We start from the raw sequence: 17,565 nt of genomic DNA, 5'->3' as shown, positions 1-17,565 counted from the left end.
GCTTTACTAAGGGTCATTTCTAGGATACTCCTGGGAATGAATCAATAGAACACAAGAGAAAAAATACCTGGAAGTAGTGCACTAACCTTCCTATGTGTTGGCTGAAGCAGTCAGATAGCCCACGGTGATTCTGGGCTACAGTGAGATAAATCAGTGCCGATGTTCATGCCAAACCACAGATACCACACTCAATTTGTTAAGGAATAACCCCAGGTCTTTCCAGCAAAATATTCACTCCTTCCACATCCTGTCAGTGAGCAATATGGAAAAATTTCCCTCTAATGGGCGAGTGCTGTGCCCTAAAAGAAGCCTGGGAAACCATAGCTTGTACTTCGTGCATGAAAGTACTGGACAATTAGAAACTCAGCTGAACCATGCAGATTGTCTGCTGATGAGGGTAAATGCTTATTAAAAAAGCGTGGAGGAATTTGTTCGTTGAAATTTACAGCTGTTGCCATTTCAACCACAAGGCCAAGTTTACATCCATGAGAGACAAAGAATACAGCACAGAAAAAAAGAAATACAGCTTGATAATTGCACGATGTTTTTACACCTTTCTGAGGAAGGTTTTTTCCCTTCTATTTCAGTGGCTTTATCCAGGCAAGAACTTTTTGTTTTGGTATCCTAGGAAGATGAAGTCTCTTGTTCCTCTATGTGGCGTAGCTGGGACAGAAGGAATGTCTTTGGAGCAGTTCTTGTCCCCTTTGGGTCAGAGGCCAGGTTGTTTTCATCCTGAGTGGGACTGCTATTCTCTCCATAATGCCTTCCTGTCTCCACATTCCCATCAAATTACCTCCACAAAAAATGGACCATCCTCCCAGAAGGGAGCAGGAATGGGACTCAACTGAAGATGGAAGATCACATGAGTCTCCATGTGCATTTTCTTTTTTCAGTTACCTGTTAAGATCCAGCAAAGAGTCTGGAGATGTGTTTCTCTCCTTACCTGGATAAAACAGTTACACTCTTTAGTCACTGCAATGGCATTCTGATGTCATCTGTCTAATACAGTCCATTGGACAAATGAAGACAACCTTCCACTACCTTTGTGCTATATCCTTGAATAAACTGAGCTGCTGCCTGCTCATACTTGACCTCAGAGCTGGGTGATCTCTTCACCATTGTTCCAAAATCAGTGAAACAAGATAAAACCAGCCACAACCATCTCTTAGCATTGCCACATGGCCTCAGTTCAAATCTTCATAATAAAACCTTTTAGAAGACATCCCTGAAGCTGCAGCTTGCTTAGTCTGACCAGAAGAGCACAGGTGTCAGGGCAGGTGTCACTCTACGTTCATTGTGCTGCATCACACAGGCTGATGTCCTGGGGTCATGTGCATATGTGATGGACAAGGAGAAGCCTGTTGCTGGCTAGTATATGGTGTGATAGACACAGAGAGATCCCACAATAATTTTAACAGTATGCACTGGTCTAATAACTGTTTATTGAACAAATATTTGGGTTATGCTTAACTGCAGACTGTAAGGAAAACAATCAGAAAGGAAGAAAAATGGCTTGAACTCAGCCAGCCCTGCAGTTAGCACAGGACAATGGGAAAGTCACGGGCTCCCCGGAGTCTGGTTCAGCTTCCTGCAGGGCCTACTGAACTGGTTGGGAAAGACAGAGCCAGAAGTCTGACAAGCAAGAAGCACAAATGAACTCTGGCTGCATCAGCAGGGCTCTCTTTTCAGAGCCAAGGAGATCTTGGGGAGCTGTTCAGGGGCACCAGACCGAGACGCAGGCACTCGCGGTAGTGTCTGCAGAAGCAGAGACCTGCCTCAGTTGCCAAAGGGCCAGAGCTGTGGATAATTTGGAGGATGGGGAAGAACTGCTCATTTTGTAAGTGTTTTTTGGAAAAGGAAACAATACTATAGTTTTGAGAGAGTGGTTTTGACATTTTGTGGGCATGATTTGTCACACTATCCTTGAGGGGAAGTCCACAGGCATCCAAACATGGCTTTTCTCCCCATATTACTATCTCTGGCAATTCAAAGAAAGTTGAGATCCAGACTCTTGAAATGTGCCCCAGCTGGCTGAGGGGAGGCCAGGATCCCATTTGTAGCAACAAACTCTGCTTAAACTACGGCTATGAGCCCCACAGTTCAGACACTGGCACTTGTCTCCACCCTATGTCTCATGCCAATGAGAGCATCAGACAGTGCCTGGGTCTGAGCCAACCTGTCCTTTACTTTTGTGGGCTTTGTGACCCATCAGATACCAGAAGGGCAGAAGTGCTGCCAGTCCTGCTGTCCGAGGGTTGAACAGGCACAATGAGGCAAGCTCTTACCTGGAGAAAGCACTGCCTGTTGGTGCTGAAAATGGCACTTTGCCAGGGCTTAGTATCCTCTGCTCTACTGCAAATATGTAAACTAGGCTTGTTTAAGTCACCTAAATTGATACTATACATATCAGCATATTAGTGATTTTGCATTACAATGCAATAGAGCGTGTGCCAGGTCTGCTCAGCTCCTGAATTCCAGTTCCAGGGCAGTACCAAGGAGTACTAATGCATGCCCTGCTCATGATCATGTGAGCCATATCTGCACAGCATCAAGACCAGCACTTCTTCTCTTCCAAAACCAAACTGCTAGTTTAGATGAAATTTCATCAAGGCTCCTGTGGGCATTATAGTTGTGCACCAGTAAGAGAGGATAGAGCCCTTGCTGGACAACAGCAAAGACCCACTGGCTTGTGTATAAGAGGACAAATGACTGCTAGGTCATATTTAATTTCCCCTTACCACACAGACCATAATTCTGTCTAACCAGAAGAAAACACTACATGACAGGGAAAACAGGCAGACCACAAACTAAGTATACACCACATGTTAAGCAAGCAGATGTCACAGGAAGGAAAATGCAATATAAAAGGTAGGTGCTGAAAACCTTCAACTGACATTTGCTCTTCTTTATTTCTGTCTAAAATTCTCCTTTAAATCTGATATCATGATCTCCTTTTAATCCTTTCTGATATAAAGTGGTGATAGCTTCTATCTGCAATTCTCTTAAAGACATTTTTCTCCTGTTCAGAAAAACAGGTATCTTCTGTGAATTAAACAGGTGAATTAATCTTTGTCTGATAGATGATTTCTCACCAATCCAACAGCAACACTGGTGAGTTACTTTAGAGAAGGTCATATATGACTATAAAATGACATTTAACCAAGGAAAGAATCAGAAGCAGAAGCAAAAGGTTTGTGAATCTTAGATAGCCTGATCAGCACCTTGGCCCTTAGCAGGGACCTAGTCTCAAAAAGCACTACTAACAAAGGAATAACTGGCCCACAAGAGCATCAATCTTCTTCTGTCCACAATCCCTCATAGAAACTACAGCTTAAAATCTCAGCAGGGAGCTGGATGTCAAGTACCTCATGCTTTGGAAGCACAACTTGAGAAATATTACAGGGTCCCAATTTTAAGGAGTCCTCTCAAAAATCAGTCTTTGTTTTGGACATCATAAGCTGTTCAGCACCACCAGTCAAACGCTAAGATCTTGGGTAGAAAGTACATCTTGCCATAAGCAGCATGCATCTCTTCACAACAGGAACCCAGTCTGCTGTTTGTAATGCTTGGCGTTCTAACCTCAAGTAAATACACCACATAATCTGCAGGATATGTCTCTGAGCATGCTTACATGGTAATAATGATGTTAAATAGAATGGCCATATGATTTATTATACCTTGTGAAATAAAGCAAAGCCAATCTCTTCCCACCACGGGAAGTACCAGCACAGTAGAAAATGGAAACAAGAAAAAATTAAATACCACCCAGGCCTGGTTTAAACATGCAAACTTTCTAATAAAATATCAGAACCAGATGCTGCTAAAGATGAGTGATAATTAAAGAAGATAAATTAAAGAAATGTTTTTCCAGGGAATGACTCTACTGCACACAAATTGTTTCAGCATGGGAAAAAAATATAATAAAATTACTGCTGCTGCCTGTTTTCAAAAGTTTCCATTAATAAGTCAAGGCAGGTTCCCTGCTAAATTCCCTTATATCCAGGCTCCCTCTTTGCCTCTGTTGGTTTAATCTCAGTGTGGTTTAGCAGAGTGAGCAGAGGACTGAGCGCCAGGAATTCGGTTCCAACACTGACTCACTGTGTGGGCTCCCTTATGTCATGCTCAGGGCAGGCCGGGCCTGGAAAGCACATCTCTAAAAATGGTCCTGAGGGGTCCGGAGCCTGACAATCTCCCCACTCTCGTGTCAGATGTGCACAGTTCACCAAAGGTTTTCCCCTGACTGTCAGTCCAGCAAACTGATCTCAGGCTAAGCTGGTGTAATGTGATTTTTTTCAGTCTGGTGTCTCATCGCAAGAAATAAGTGCACTGGGAGCCAAGTTATGCAGACACCTGTGCAAACTCACGGCAGGAAACACGGCTGGAGCACTGCAGATGAAGGGCGGATTCAGCAGACCCACTAAGACCACCCCGGAGCTTTATGTGCCTGTGGATAAACTCATCTCAGGCCGGGCTGTTGTTAAGCTTCATCTTAGCTAAACACAAGACGGTGTTTCAGCCCCTCAAAGACTTTTAATTTCTTTAGATTTCTCACACGCAGAAAAGTGTCCATCTAATTGCCAAAGGCAATTTTGCAGCAAATAAAATAACGTGCTGCACCAGGAGAGGAAAAGAAAAAAATAAACCTATGTAGTTACATGGCCTAGTTCCCTTTTAACCACATGTTCCCCAGGCCCATAACCTCTGCAAAAGCCTGTGAGGAATAATGTGCTTCGCAGCGTGCCTGCAAGGTCAACAAGTCTGGCGTGTTCCAGGCCGAGCGGGGCTCAGGCACCGGGTCGGGTTCCCGGCCCCAAGGAGCAGCCGGGGCCAGCGCCATGTGAGGGAGGCCGGGGCACCCCGCACTGCCGAGCCACACGGGCCCGGAGCACGGACACCGCCTTGGGCGGCCGCAGCCCCGCACAAAAGCAGAGGAAGGCGGCTGCGTGCCTCCTGTGTCGGCGTGAAAGCAGCGGGAGCTTCCCGGGGAGCCCGCGCCCGCAGCGCGCTCTCCCGGGTAGCGAAGTCAATCGGAAGGCACAAGGAGTCGGGAACGGGGACAGGCCTCTCTCGGGCACGCAAGCTCCGAGCTATTTGCAGATGTTTCAGCTCAGGCTGGGAATTTGTACTCGATCTGAGACTCTGTGCAAGTTAATCTGCGCACGGCCAGTCTGCGGGCCCAGCACAGCACCCAGGCCAGCTGCCCTCCGTGCCTTTTCCTCCCCACACCTTTTCCTCCCCGGCCTCCTGGGAGCACAAATTCCTCCCCGGCCTCCTAGGAGCACAAATTCCTCCCCGGCCTCCTGGGAGCCACAGGGCGATAAGGCACGGATGACAATAGCTAGGGCTAGCTCCATAACAGGAACAGGCCTGCTCTGCCAGCCAGACTCAGAGACAGAAGAGCAGGGTTGACCACACTCTCACTTGATCCCTTAAAAAATGCATTTGTTAAGGCCCTTTACTCCCTGAAGACCACTGAACTTGAAATAAGAAATATTGGTTACACAGCTCATACAGAGATTGGTGATTTCTCCCCGATCTCTGTTTCAGTCCTCATGCAACCAGTGCTGCAGGGCATCTGTCCCCAAAACACACTTCTCACCTGCATGTCTTCCCTGGAGATATTGGATAAAAAAATTCAGTGGAGAGATATCAGATAGAAAATTCAACGGAGAGGAGACAAGAGGAGATGAGGGGAGAAGAAAAAAAGTAAGGAAAGAAAAGATGAGAAAAAAGTGGGAGAGGAGAGGAGAGGAGAGGAGAGGAGAGGAGAGGAGAGGAGAGGAGAGGAGAGGAGAGGAGAGGAGAGGAGAGGAGAGGAGAGGAGAGGAGAGGAGAGGAGAGGAGAGGAGAGGAGAGGAGAGGAGAGGAGAGGAGAGGAGAGGAGAGGAGAGGAGAGGAGAGGAGAGGAGAGGAGAGGAGAGGAGAGGAGAGGAGAGGAGAGGAGAGGAGAGGAGAGGAGAGGAGAGGAGAGGAGAGGAGAGGAGAGGAGAGGAGAGGAGAGGAGAGGAGTCATGAATCTGGGTGTGTAATTTATATATGAGGGAAAGTTTAAACTAGTGTGATTGGCAAGAATACAAATGTTACTAAAAGCCACAGACATGCTAATTGGTGAGTCATTTAAGTAAACCCTATTGATCTTGTAGGTTTGCCAATTTTCAATTTTCGCTTTTGCTTGAAAATAGCTCAGAAAATAAGACTTAACCAGAAACTCATGGTCAGTGACTTTTTCATCCAATTTTTTAGCAAATGTAACTCATCTATCTTGAGGGGTGTTTTTGTTTGACCAAGGAAGCAGTCACAGAGCTTCTCATGACTCTCCTAAGCCTCCCCCAGCATTGGCCAGAGTTGCACACTAAGAGCAGACCACGTCCTCTGTGCTTTCCATATTCCCATTATTTCCATATTTCCATTGCAGCTGCAAACCAAGATATTCTTCTCAACCGTGATGTTCACTGCAAGCAAACAGTCTTAGGTATATGAGAAATCACCACCATAGGCCTGTGACACCTCAGCCATGCCACTGCAGAGGTGGGGGGATTCCAAAGGTCAAGTTTGGCTCAGCTCAGTTTTCTGCAGCCATGCCCAGCACAGGAGCTCTGAGCTGCTCAGAAATTTGACTGACATTGTCAGCATGAAGACAGTAAAGGAATGTGACTGATGTCTTGTGGTTCAAAGATGAGTGTAGCTTGACAATTCATGTAAAGGAACAACAACAACAACAACAACAACAACAACAACAACAACAACAAAAGCTTTTATCCCATTAATCCCTTTATCCTTTACTATTTGGGCTGAATCTAAGGCAAATTTGATAGAGTGGCTAAAGCAGGTATCCCTGAACATCCACCCTGGTTCTCTGCCACAGGTTAGGAACATCTTGTCCACCTTGAAAGAAGCACCATCGTCTGTTGGGTGATCCTGAGCTGCTGAGATAGAGGGATTGGCTCCTTTTCCCCCTCAGAGAGAACTTCAGTAAGCAGGCACAGGCTTTTCACATTCTTAAGCAAAATATTTACTTTACAAGCACTGAAACAAAATTTGGAGAAGTGAAGAACAATATTTATTTTGATGATGTTAAATTGCATTAAAGTAAAAAGTGAAAATTAGATGCATGCACATACACCAAGGGCATTATTCACTAATCACAGGAACATAAAAGAACTGGAAAATACCCTCCTTCTTTGCCACTAGGAAAGTTGATCTGGAATAAATTACAGGCAAAATGTATAATTAAGCAAGCTATTATTATCCAGTGTCTTAGCAGATGCTGACCTCGTTTATGGTGATTGGGATAAGAATTCAAGCAAGGTTTGATTTCACAGCTGGGTCCACGATGCCTTGGACTTGTTGTATTGCCTCAGAAATTCCCAGAGTTTTAGCACTGGTATCTAAGTGTGCTGCTTATGGATTCCTATCCTCCTCAGCTGCTGACTGGGGAATTTTCTTTAGCTTCTTGGAAACGAGAAAATTGTTTCACTGATCTGTCAGCCAGGCTTTACACTTGAAACCTGTGTTTAATTACTTTGAAGAAGCTTTAATATTCCTACCAGTACAAGGAGGGGGACCTTCCACTGCATGTTGCTATTCTCTTATTTTTATTTTTTGCAGGTGTAAGCTTGTGGCTTAGTTACTGAAATAATAATTCTATTGAAAATATCCTTGGCATGAGAGATGAGCTGCCAAAGTGTTATAGGCACAGTAATTTGTACATGGAAATGAGGATCCAGGGAACAACATGAACATCAGTGTCCTGAGGAGCTTATGATTAAAACATTATGCTGAGCTTTTATGATTTCTACAGCTAATTAGTAAGATTTATAAGTGTCTAAAAAAAATAAAAAAAACAAACCAAGGCTGAACACAGAAATTATCCTTTCCACTTAGGGCAAAAAACTCCTGGGTTCTAAAATAGTGGGGAAAGAAAAAGGTGAAAAACACCCTTATCTTTTCATGTGCCCACAATTTAGACTAATTGCTTCTCTCTTTTCCATAGGATGAGTGGATGTCTCTCAGGTGTCGAGCGCAAAGTCTGTGACTTATTCACATCAGTGGCAATGCCTTGTTGATTTCATAGAGAAAAGGTTTCCTGCTGTTTCGTTATGGATTCAGACTAGTCCCGGTTTTGTTTTCCAGCGGCGTGCTGGGGGAATGTGAAGTGTCTGAAAAAGCCACTTCCACCAATATATTCTTGGTTGATTCTGTTCCCCAGGGGTGCAAAAGGAAAAGGAGGGGTGTGGGAGGAAAGAAGAAATATCAAGCTAGTCTGTAGAGGAATGAAGGTCTAGTCTGCAACCACAGACCTGCGAGGACCTCCGCTGCTCCCAGGAGGGCTTCTGGCTGGCAGCACCTGCATGACCTGCTTGGGAAGTTCATGGTGTGCATGGAGAGGTTGTGCATGCTGCCCCAGCTCTTTCCCTACAGTTTTTGCATTTTCAGAAGTCCAAATATCTCCATGTAGTCATGGACAGAAAACCCCTGGCCAGTGTCATAAAACTCTTCTGTTCTGTCTGGACAAACCTTTCAGACAGAAAAGGAGACGCCCTCCAGAAAATGTGATTGTGTGGACATCTCACTGCATAGGATGAGCCTTGCTCTAAGTGAGATAAAGACTGATGATCATTACTGGAGGAAGGAATTGCTTCAATACAGACCCAAACCAACTGAAGCCAGATGTGACGACTGGTTTTGTGCTGGTTGTAGCTGGTTCCTGTGTGCAAACAGATGAGATTTCACCAAGAACACAGCTGGCTGTTTTGGCCAGGCTGTCTCTGGTCCAGGTTTGCCTTTGGGAAGAGACTGTCCAGCCACTGTCGGCATTGTCCTTTGCCAAAATCTGCATTCCTCCTGTTTCTAGCCAAGAGTACAAGGACCACAGGGGGGGTCTGTGCTCCCCTAGCTGGGAATTGTAACCCATGGTAGGGGACTGAGAGCCACACTGGGCCCTCAGCTGCCTGGGCACAGAACTGCATGTGGGAACACGTTCTGTGTGTACAGCCCTCTCAGGCAAACGTGACCTTCAGAGGATTGTACTTCACTTTCTGGTGGCTGCAAACATCTAGTGACAGCCATCTTCTATGTGTCCCTGGGAAGTGCTTTACCAATTCTGTGTGTCACCAAAATGTAATAATTAAAAATACACTGTCTTACTGCACAAAAGTCCATTTATAAAGTTCCCTCTATTTATACTGGATCTATATTTCCTCAGCTTAGATATATACAAACACCAGTATGCCACACTTACTAATATCCTAGCATTTTATTATTTTTTAATGAGCCACTGTCATCACCTCATCCAGTAATTTTTTTCTCATTCCTGTATTCCTAGACAGATGGCCTAAATGGGTATAATGGGATAATTTTCACTCCACTAATAGTTTGGCATTTACGTTTTACACTGCTTGGTAGCTGCTGCACCCTTGAGACAGAGAATATGCCAAAGTTTATGTGAAACCCATGCTGGAGTGATGCCATACTCTCCATATTCACCTACCGAGCCAGTCCTTTTTTTTGTTAACATGGAGTGGGAGCAGTGAAACATTTTTAAAGAGCTTCTACCCTAACATTAGATAGGAAGATTTAGCCAGAGAACTTTTCACTGAAATGGCACCTTAGCCTCCTTGGCCAGAGGTGCTTCAGACCATGGGAATATCAGGCTGGCACTTCTACTGCAACATGTCCGGTGAGAGGAACATCAGCAGAGCTTGACTTCATTCACATAAACCCAGGTTGCATATGCATACAGAGCTCCCAAAACAGAGCTGTGGGGGAAAGAATCCCACCCTGATGGAAAGAGGGAAGTGGAACAAAGGCCTGGCTGAGGCAGCACAGCTGGAATGACAGCAGAGCTAGCAGAGAGAGGGAGCAGGGCAGGGAGCAGGACAGGGAGCACCCTGTCACACAGCAGCCCCTCCATCCTCCATCCTCCAGCACAGGGAGGGAGGCCTGCCCAGCCTCTTTTACAGGTGTGCAGGGAACTGGGGGACCCACAGGCTTCTGGGGCTCTCCTCCCAAGCATGTGCGCTCCAGATGGGCTAGGACTGAACGCCAGCCAATATGTAATATTATTTATAATAACAATAATAACAATATTAATAACATAAGAACATCTGGTAGCATTTTTTTCCATCTACCATTTGGCTGGAGTCGGAGCATCCGGGTGACATGACAGTGTATTTCTGTTTCCAATTTAGCCCCAGCTCAGCTGCTGCAGTGACTCAGAGACAGGCACTTCCAGGGACGCATCCCTGCTCCTGGTCCCGGCTGGCCCCACAGGTGTCCCACCACAGACAGCAGAAGCACCTAAGATCATCCATGCTTGGATTTCCTTTATTGGCTGTTTCACAGGAGGCTGCAAGAGGGTTTTTATGCTTCCATGGCTCCTTTCCATCCTACCCTGTGAGGAAGTCACCCAACTACAACGGTGTGTTTCAGACAGAAAACAAAAGCTGGCTGTTTTGAAATCAAACCAGAAGTGGCTCTATTACACATTCCATGCTATTGAAAGTATATTTGACTTCATACATAGTTAAACTATTTTGGTATTGTTTTGAATTCTAAGGCTTTCAAATGCGTCCAGTGAATATGTCACTTCCACCAACAAAGATTTCGGTTTTGACACGCAACTAACATCTAGCCTAAAAAATTAATGCTGAAGTTAAAAACAGACTTTTCTTTCCTCATTATACTGACAGAAAGTTAAAAACAAAATTATAATGGAAGCTGAAGCTGTTGCTCCTAAAGTGCTTACAGATAGTTGCAGTAGGAATACTTTTATCCATCCTGCTCATCAATAGTTTCTCCCAACAAGTCCTAGCTGGGGAGTTGATTTCTTTGGGATCTAGTGAACTGAGGGTGGATTCCTCAGCCATGGAACAGGCTTTCACTTCAAAGCAGTTAACACATTGTGCACGCACTCTCATCTGCTATAAATTTATACAGGTTGATGACAAACTTAAAAGGTGCACTATTAAAACTTCATGTTCAAGAATAATGTTCATTTAAGTATTTGAGTGTTCTCTCTCAAGTCGCTAAAGACTGAGATTTATGTAAAGTAAATGAAGCGTGCCCCTGATGCCTTTGGAGGCACGTATCCTGTATGCTTGGGGTCAGCCAGCTCTGCACATATGCTCCAGGACAAACTAGGTCTCAACACTCATTATATTATCAAATTTGCATATGAAATAGCAAAAAACTGCTGATAAACCAAAAATTCAGGCCTTTGGCTCAGCACTTGTCCAATTATCAAAATCAGTTGCTTTAGATGGCATCTGAAATAAAACCATTTCTCCTAATGCACTTTACACACCACTCTGTGAAAAGATTAAATCTAATTATGCAGCATGACCTCCTAGTTTAGTCAGCTGAATTTGTAGGGCAATGCAAGGTTGCTCCCATCACCTTTGGCTATAGTGCTGTGATTCTTAAAATCCTTAACATGAAAACTTCAATAGTGCAGCATTATTTGTAACTGACAAAGGCCAGGAATTTGGGTTAATTCTACCTCCAGCCTCATTTTAATCCCCACATAGGTTCCCTGTTGTCACAAATATTATTAGCATATGAAATCTGCTGACTGCTGGAATTCCAGTATTGAAGGAATTTTTACGCCTTAAATCTAACACAATTTCTGAAGCAGACCGTCCACCAATGTATATTGTAGAGCTCCCCAGGTTGGTTCAACACTCAGTGACAGTAGCCAGGACCCTGCAGCTCTGGTACACAAATACAGGGCCAGACTTTCACTTCTTGCCCTGGAGGGGCAGTGGCTCCCTTTCCCCTTGGGGATGCTGGTGGTGCCACTCAAGTGGGAACCCAACATTTCCTTTTATTTGGGATTTCATGGCTGGCCCTGGGTGCAGTGCTTACCTTACAGGGCAGAACACACTCAGACTAGAAATTTGGCAGCTGAACAGCCAGAAGAACAGGGGAAAGCAGAGTGGAAATGAGCAGACTTGGGAAGAGAAAACTGGGAAGGAGCAAAGAGAGAGCTGTAATCAGAAATCATCTGAAGCAATGCTGTTAAGATGTTATCCATAACAGAGTCCTTGATGACAGTCCAGGACTCTCAGCCTGGGCCAGGGAACTGTCATCTAGAAAGGAGTAAAATCTTACATAGGTTCATGCTATTAATAGTGACAATGCTCAGTAAATCTTACCATGTGCACTGTAAACAAGCTTTTATTCCTGTGGCTCAGGACAAGTCCTTCTAAATCCAGAATTTATCTGTCTCCCAGACCAGAGGTCCAGTTTTGCACTGTGACAATGTGTATGCATGGGCTGCATACATTTTTAGCATAAACAGGTATGATTCCCCCTCCTCTTGCAAGATGTTGAAGTTCTCAGTTCAGTGTCTCCTCTTTCCCACATCCTACTTCACCAAAACAGGGTGTTCCCTCCATTCTGTAGGGAATTCCCTCACATACATATTCTCTTGCATTATGTGAACTAAAGGAGTATTTGTGACAGTCACCTGGGAGAGGAAAAGTGGATTCCTGCCTTTGTCTTAAAGATTTGACCCAGCAGGAGATTGGGAACTACATCTCCATGGTTGCCAGAGAGGTCTTGCAAACTGAGAGACAGCCTTGCCTCTTCCACTGCTTCCTTTGAACATGATAATTAAATCCTTGAGCCCAAGGATGACAGCTGCAAAGGGGAGACTGAAGTCCACAATCACAAAGCTTTCTAACCCCTTTTCTCCTACAAGATGGGTTAAACAGCCCTGGTTCTCCCTGGTAAAGGTGTGTGTGTTCAAACCATGTGTCCCACAGACTGGGTAAGTAGGCAGAGCTGGAACTGAAAGAGAGTAGGTTTAGATTTGATATGGGAAAATATTTACCTTGAAGGTGGTGAGGCACTGGAACAGGTTGCCCAGAGAAGTTGTGAATGCCCCATCCCTGAAAGTGTTTAAGGGCAGGCTGGATGCAGCTTTGACAACCTGGTCTAGTGAAAGGTGTTCCTACCCATGGCAGGAGGGATGGAACTAGATGTTCTTTAGGGTCCCTTTCAACCCAAACCATTCTGTGATTCCATAAAATATCTTCTCAGTCCTTCAGGGTGTGCCTTATTTTACCATCAGCTAAGAACTGAGGCAGTCAGCCAGTCTTTGAATACTGGTTCTGTGTGAAGCAGATGACCAAACACCTTCAGGCAGAGGCACCAAACCCTGCTCCCCACTCCAGGGTTTCAATAGTATATTGCCAAGAAATCCTACACACCAACACTGATTTTCTGGTAAGATTTTTAAAATGCAGGTGTGGAAGGCTGATGAAAGATCCCCAGAGCAACGTGGGTTATGGTGTCAACACCAGAAAATGAGAAAGAATATTAGTGATTCCCTCTCATATTTCTGCCTATGTCATCTGAAAGAAAATCTTAGTTAGTGCTGAGCATCATACTGTTATAGAAGGACAGAGATATCAAATAATAGGAGAGGGCACTCACATTTGTGGCCACACTAAAAAGTATCCCTAGGAATAAATATTGCAATTTATTGGCTCTGGCCATGGAACCATGGATTACTCTGTCTTCTCAAAGAGTATGCAGCTAGCAGCAAAGCTCCTGCCTAACACCAGGTCAGCGTTGCTTTTAGTGAGCTTTGGGCTTGTGTTGTGGGCAAAGGAAAAGAAAGATTTCTCAGATTGATAAGAGATGACCCTGGAGTGATCAGTAAATGGGAGAAGATGTGAAGATGACTGGCATCATATTGATTGCTGTCAGCAAGTGACTCAGAGCACAGTCCCTCCCAACATCTTTACAGGGAAAACTAAAAGACTAGGGAACAGGAGAAGCCACCCAGCCCAGCAAATCAGGATGGACAGTCCATCTCTGCATTGAGTAAATGAGTTGGTCCAGCTCCTACCACAGAACAGCAGAAGCTGGAGGGCTACACCCACTTAACTTCAACCAGCTTTTGCTAATGTGGGACCTTCACCACACATTTTAGGGGATCAAGAAACAAGAGTGCTACTGTCTGCATTACAATGAACAAAATAAGCAGCAAAGTGACTGCATGTGGGTAATAAAAATAATAGCCAGTGGGAAACATGAGGAATCATTTAAATGATGCAAGATAAATGATATATATCTGAGTATATTTTTTCATAGGCAAACAGATGAAAACTGGTCCTCCAGCGAAGCTGGGGTACAGCCAGGGACTTAGATGTTGCAATGTTTTAATTTGCAGATTTCCTGTTGCCTAGCAGACTCCTCAGCCAAGAATTAGACAGTTGAGATACAATTCCCGGGGAGAATTAGGTGCCTTAGAAGAGTATTCCTAGAAACCAGCACACTGAGTATGAAGTTATTCACACTGCCCTGGAGAAACCACAGAAGAACAGAATGGGACCATAGCCAGAGACAGCAAAAATATCTCTCTGCTCAGCCCGAATCTCTCCCTGAAGGAAAAGAGTTCAAGCCCAGATAAGTCTTTGTCACAGAAAGATTCTTTGCTTTTTTCTTCACTTCCCATTGCATCCAGTATCTCAGTAGCTAGGTCACTCTTAACAGAGAAGAAAAGCCTGCTTCAAACCCCCACACTGCCTGGTGCTGACTGCTGCACAAGCACTCACATCAAAGCAGGCTCACCCCCACCCTCTGTGTCCCCCTGTAGCAGCTGTGTGAGGAGGAGCAAGGCGCAGTCTGAGGATAAGTGTGCAGGCCAGCAAACAGCTGTGCTGGGGGAAGGTGTGCTCCCTTTGAGAACTCGCTCTGCAAAAACTCAGAGATAAGTGGGGCTCTGAAAAGACCGGCTGCAGCTGCCATAAGCATGACAACAGACAGAAGCTGAGGTGACAGCATGGCCTTTCCAGTGTGCCTGGAAATCAGGACTTTGGTGCCCTGAGAAATCCATCCATCTGACACTAACACACCAGTCCCATAGCTGCCTGTATTACCCCCAGGAAATGTGCAGATCTAGATAACCTTTGTAAAAACTCAATGAGGAAATTTCATAGCCAACTCTTTGTCAGGATTTTTTCACCCCCGTATTAGGCATGGAAAACTGACAGACAGATTCTTCTTGTATTCCCTTATGTTTGACTCTGCTCTACCCGGGAAGAAAAGTACAGCTATATATTTATTTTGTAACAGAACTCTGTCAGAGATCGACCTTCTCTTATACACTTATTAAGTGTATAAGAGTAATATTGATGTGAAACCAGATGATATATCCAAGGAACAACTATCCCGAAGAATATGCATGCGATTTTATGCAGCTAAGAGTAAAATGCTTCTGCATGAGCAGAATCTATTTGGGTAATATTATAATTATGACAACTGTATACTGCTTGCAGGCAACCTCTCTACTGATTTTGGTTGGTATGCAGACCTTCAGGCACTAGAGAAACCTGCTCTAAAATAATTAAAATATGCTTCTTGTTGTGCAACTAAGAATAATCTTGACAGTCTAACCTCATGAAAAAAATGCCAAAACAAAAAATTCAAAACAAAAACCCAACATTTTGAAACCGACATGAATTATACATGCTTTAGGCTTGTATTACGGATTTTTTAAAATTTAAGATAAATGTGCACTAATTTTCAATATGGCATCACTCCCAGTCTCAGATCCAGCAGATTTCTCTCTCTGGGACTGCCAGTGAACCCTTCCTTCTGCAGGCAAGTAATTTTCATTAGTGTCTTATCTAGCTCCTTAAGACAGGCTTCCCTGCTAGATAAACCACTGCAATTTGAAACCACAGGGAAGCAACTGCAAACCTCTTTGCCCAGAATGACTGTAAACATGCAGGCAGGAAACAAACAAACAACCTTTGAGTTAATGAGGATGAATGCCAATAGCCACCTCGTTTTCTGCCAGGTATTCTAGACTGAAAAGATTGAGACAAGCAGGACTCAGTGCTGCTGAGTTACCAGTTAATGGAATGTGCTTCAGAACGATGTACCCAAACTGGTCTGAGTAAAAAGAATAAAAAAATAAGACAATTTTTCTGACCACAGGAGACCACCTCCCACCTCTCAACAGCACTCCAGACGACTCCCTTGTTATAATTAAGGGTATGTGGGGTATTATTGGTGGCAAAACTTTGTCGAATACACAGGACCTATTTAGCAATTGGCTGGACCAAACAATAGCAAATAGACCACAAAAACAATAGTCCTGTGCTGGCAGAGATGGACACTGGATGATGTAATTGACCTTCTGCATTTGAACCTTGTCATCTATCACTGGCTATGGGCTGCAGAAGAATGGAAAACGTGTAAGATGAAAACAGGTTTAACAATAGAAAAAGAAAACACAAATGCAAATGCAGAATGCAATACGATTGCTCAAGATGCAAATTATAACCAGACCCAGGGACAGATTAAGAGATGATGAGCATACTCAGAGTGCCAGACTCCAAATAGTAGGTTGCTGTTATGCCTCCTTTTTAACCCCACTCAGACACTGAGACAGCAGTAAACTTCATTTGCAGCACTTGGCTCTTCTTATGTTCAGGACATAGGCAAAAATGCACATTCAAAGCTCCAGTTTTACTTCTGTGTCTACAGCACACTAGAGGCAACAAGTTAAACTTCATTTTTCAATAGGAAGAGTCACACAAAGTAGATAATTTCATCAAGGTAGCTAAAGACTGGATAAAGCCTGTGTCAGTGGAAGATGAGTAACGCATGATCTCTGAAAACAGCTCTACAAACTCTTATTTCTAGTTTACATGGGAAGCTGTGTGGGTGGTACTGCTGCCATCAGCTGAAAAAGCACCTTGGAGTTCTACTGTAGGCAGCCTGAAAGTCTTTGGTTTGTAGAACAAGTTAATCTATATTTCTTCAGTTTCTGGAGCCAGCCCCATGGCCTGATGACAACTGAAGAAGCATGTTAACTGCTTCTCAACACTCTCCTTGAAGATTCTTCATCCTTTTTTCCAAGGCTCAGGCACATCATCTTCCCAAGCAAAATATAGGAAAGGAGATTGTTCTCCTGCTCTAGAATTGTTCTCCTATCTTTCTTTGGGAAACAATGGATTGCTTCCTGATTCCTGGTAAAGAAGCAACACAAATGCAATCCCGCTTTGTCCACATGAAGCTCAAAAGCAGAAACTTTATGAAGGAGAGATAACCAAGAAAAGTGAGAGGCCCGAGCTCCGCTCACTTGCATCTCTGCTTCTCAGTTGAAGGTCCACAGAGCATCAGGGCCTCTAAAATACCAGGAGGTGACTGGTAAAAAGATTACACCTTGTTTCAAGCAAACCCACAGTTTCTAAGGGGGTTTGCTGAGAAGCATCACCACCTGCTGGAGAAAACAGTGGGAGCCAGTCACTCAGCCACCAATTTTCATGTGTTGGCAGGACCTATTGGCTGGCATAAAGACATTTTTATTATCAACACATATAATCAAATTGTCTGATTACAATATTAAGCTAGGATTTTGCAAAGTGATTAACTCGATTCCCAAAGATTTTCTAACTTATTACCGACCGTTTTATCAAATAAAGACAGGGAAACAGAAAGGTTCACAGATTTTATAAGACTATATCATTCTTCAATAAAGAAAGGCTGAGAAATACTACCCTTTTTCAAAATATTCAAAGACATATAATATTACAAATCCCC

General features: G+C 44.1%; 1 long non-coding RNA gene across 1 annotated transcript; it reads left to right on the top strand.

Annotated features, from left to right (window-relative positions):
• Positions 1-4,886: 4,886 nt before the first annotated feature.
• Positions 4,887-10,996, top strand: LOC135296597 (uncharacterized). The gene is made up of 3 exons (XR_010358659.1): positions 4,887-5,706; positions 6,416-6,472; positions 7,994-10,996. It is a non-coding gene; the product is annotated as an uncharacterized LOC135296597 (long non-coding RNA).
• The last annotated feature ends 6,569 nt before the right edge of the window (positions 10,997-17,565 follow it).

This window comes from Passer domesticus, chromosome 3 (assembly GCF_036417665.1).
Source record: "Passer domesticus isolate bPasDom1 chromosome 3, bPasDom1.hap1, whole genome shotgun sequence".
Taxonomy (NCBI): Eukaryota; Metazoa; Chordata; class Aves; order Passeriformes; family Passeridae; genus Passer; species Passer domesticus.
The sequence above is the reverse complement of the archived record's forward strand: the minus strand, read 5'-3'. Positions and strand labels throughout refer to the sequence as shown.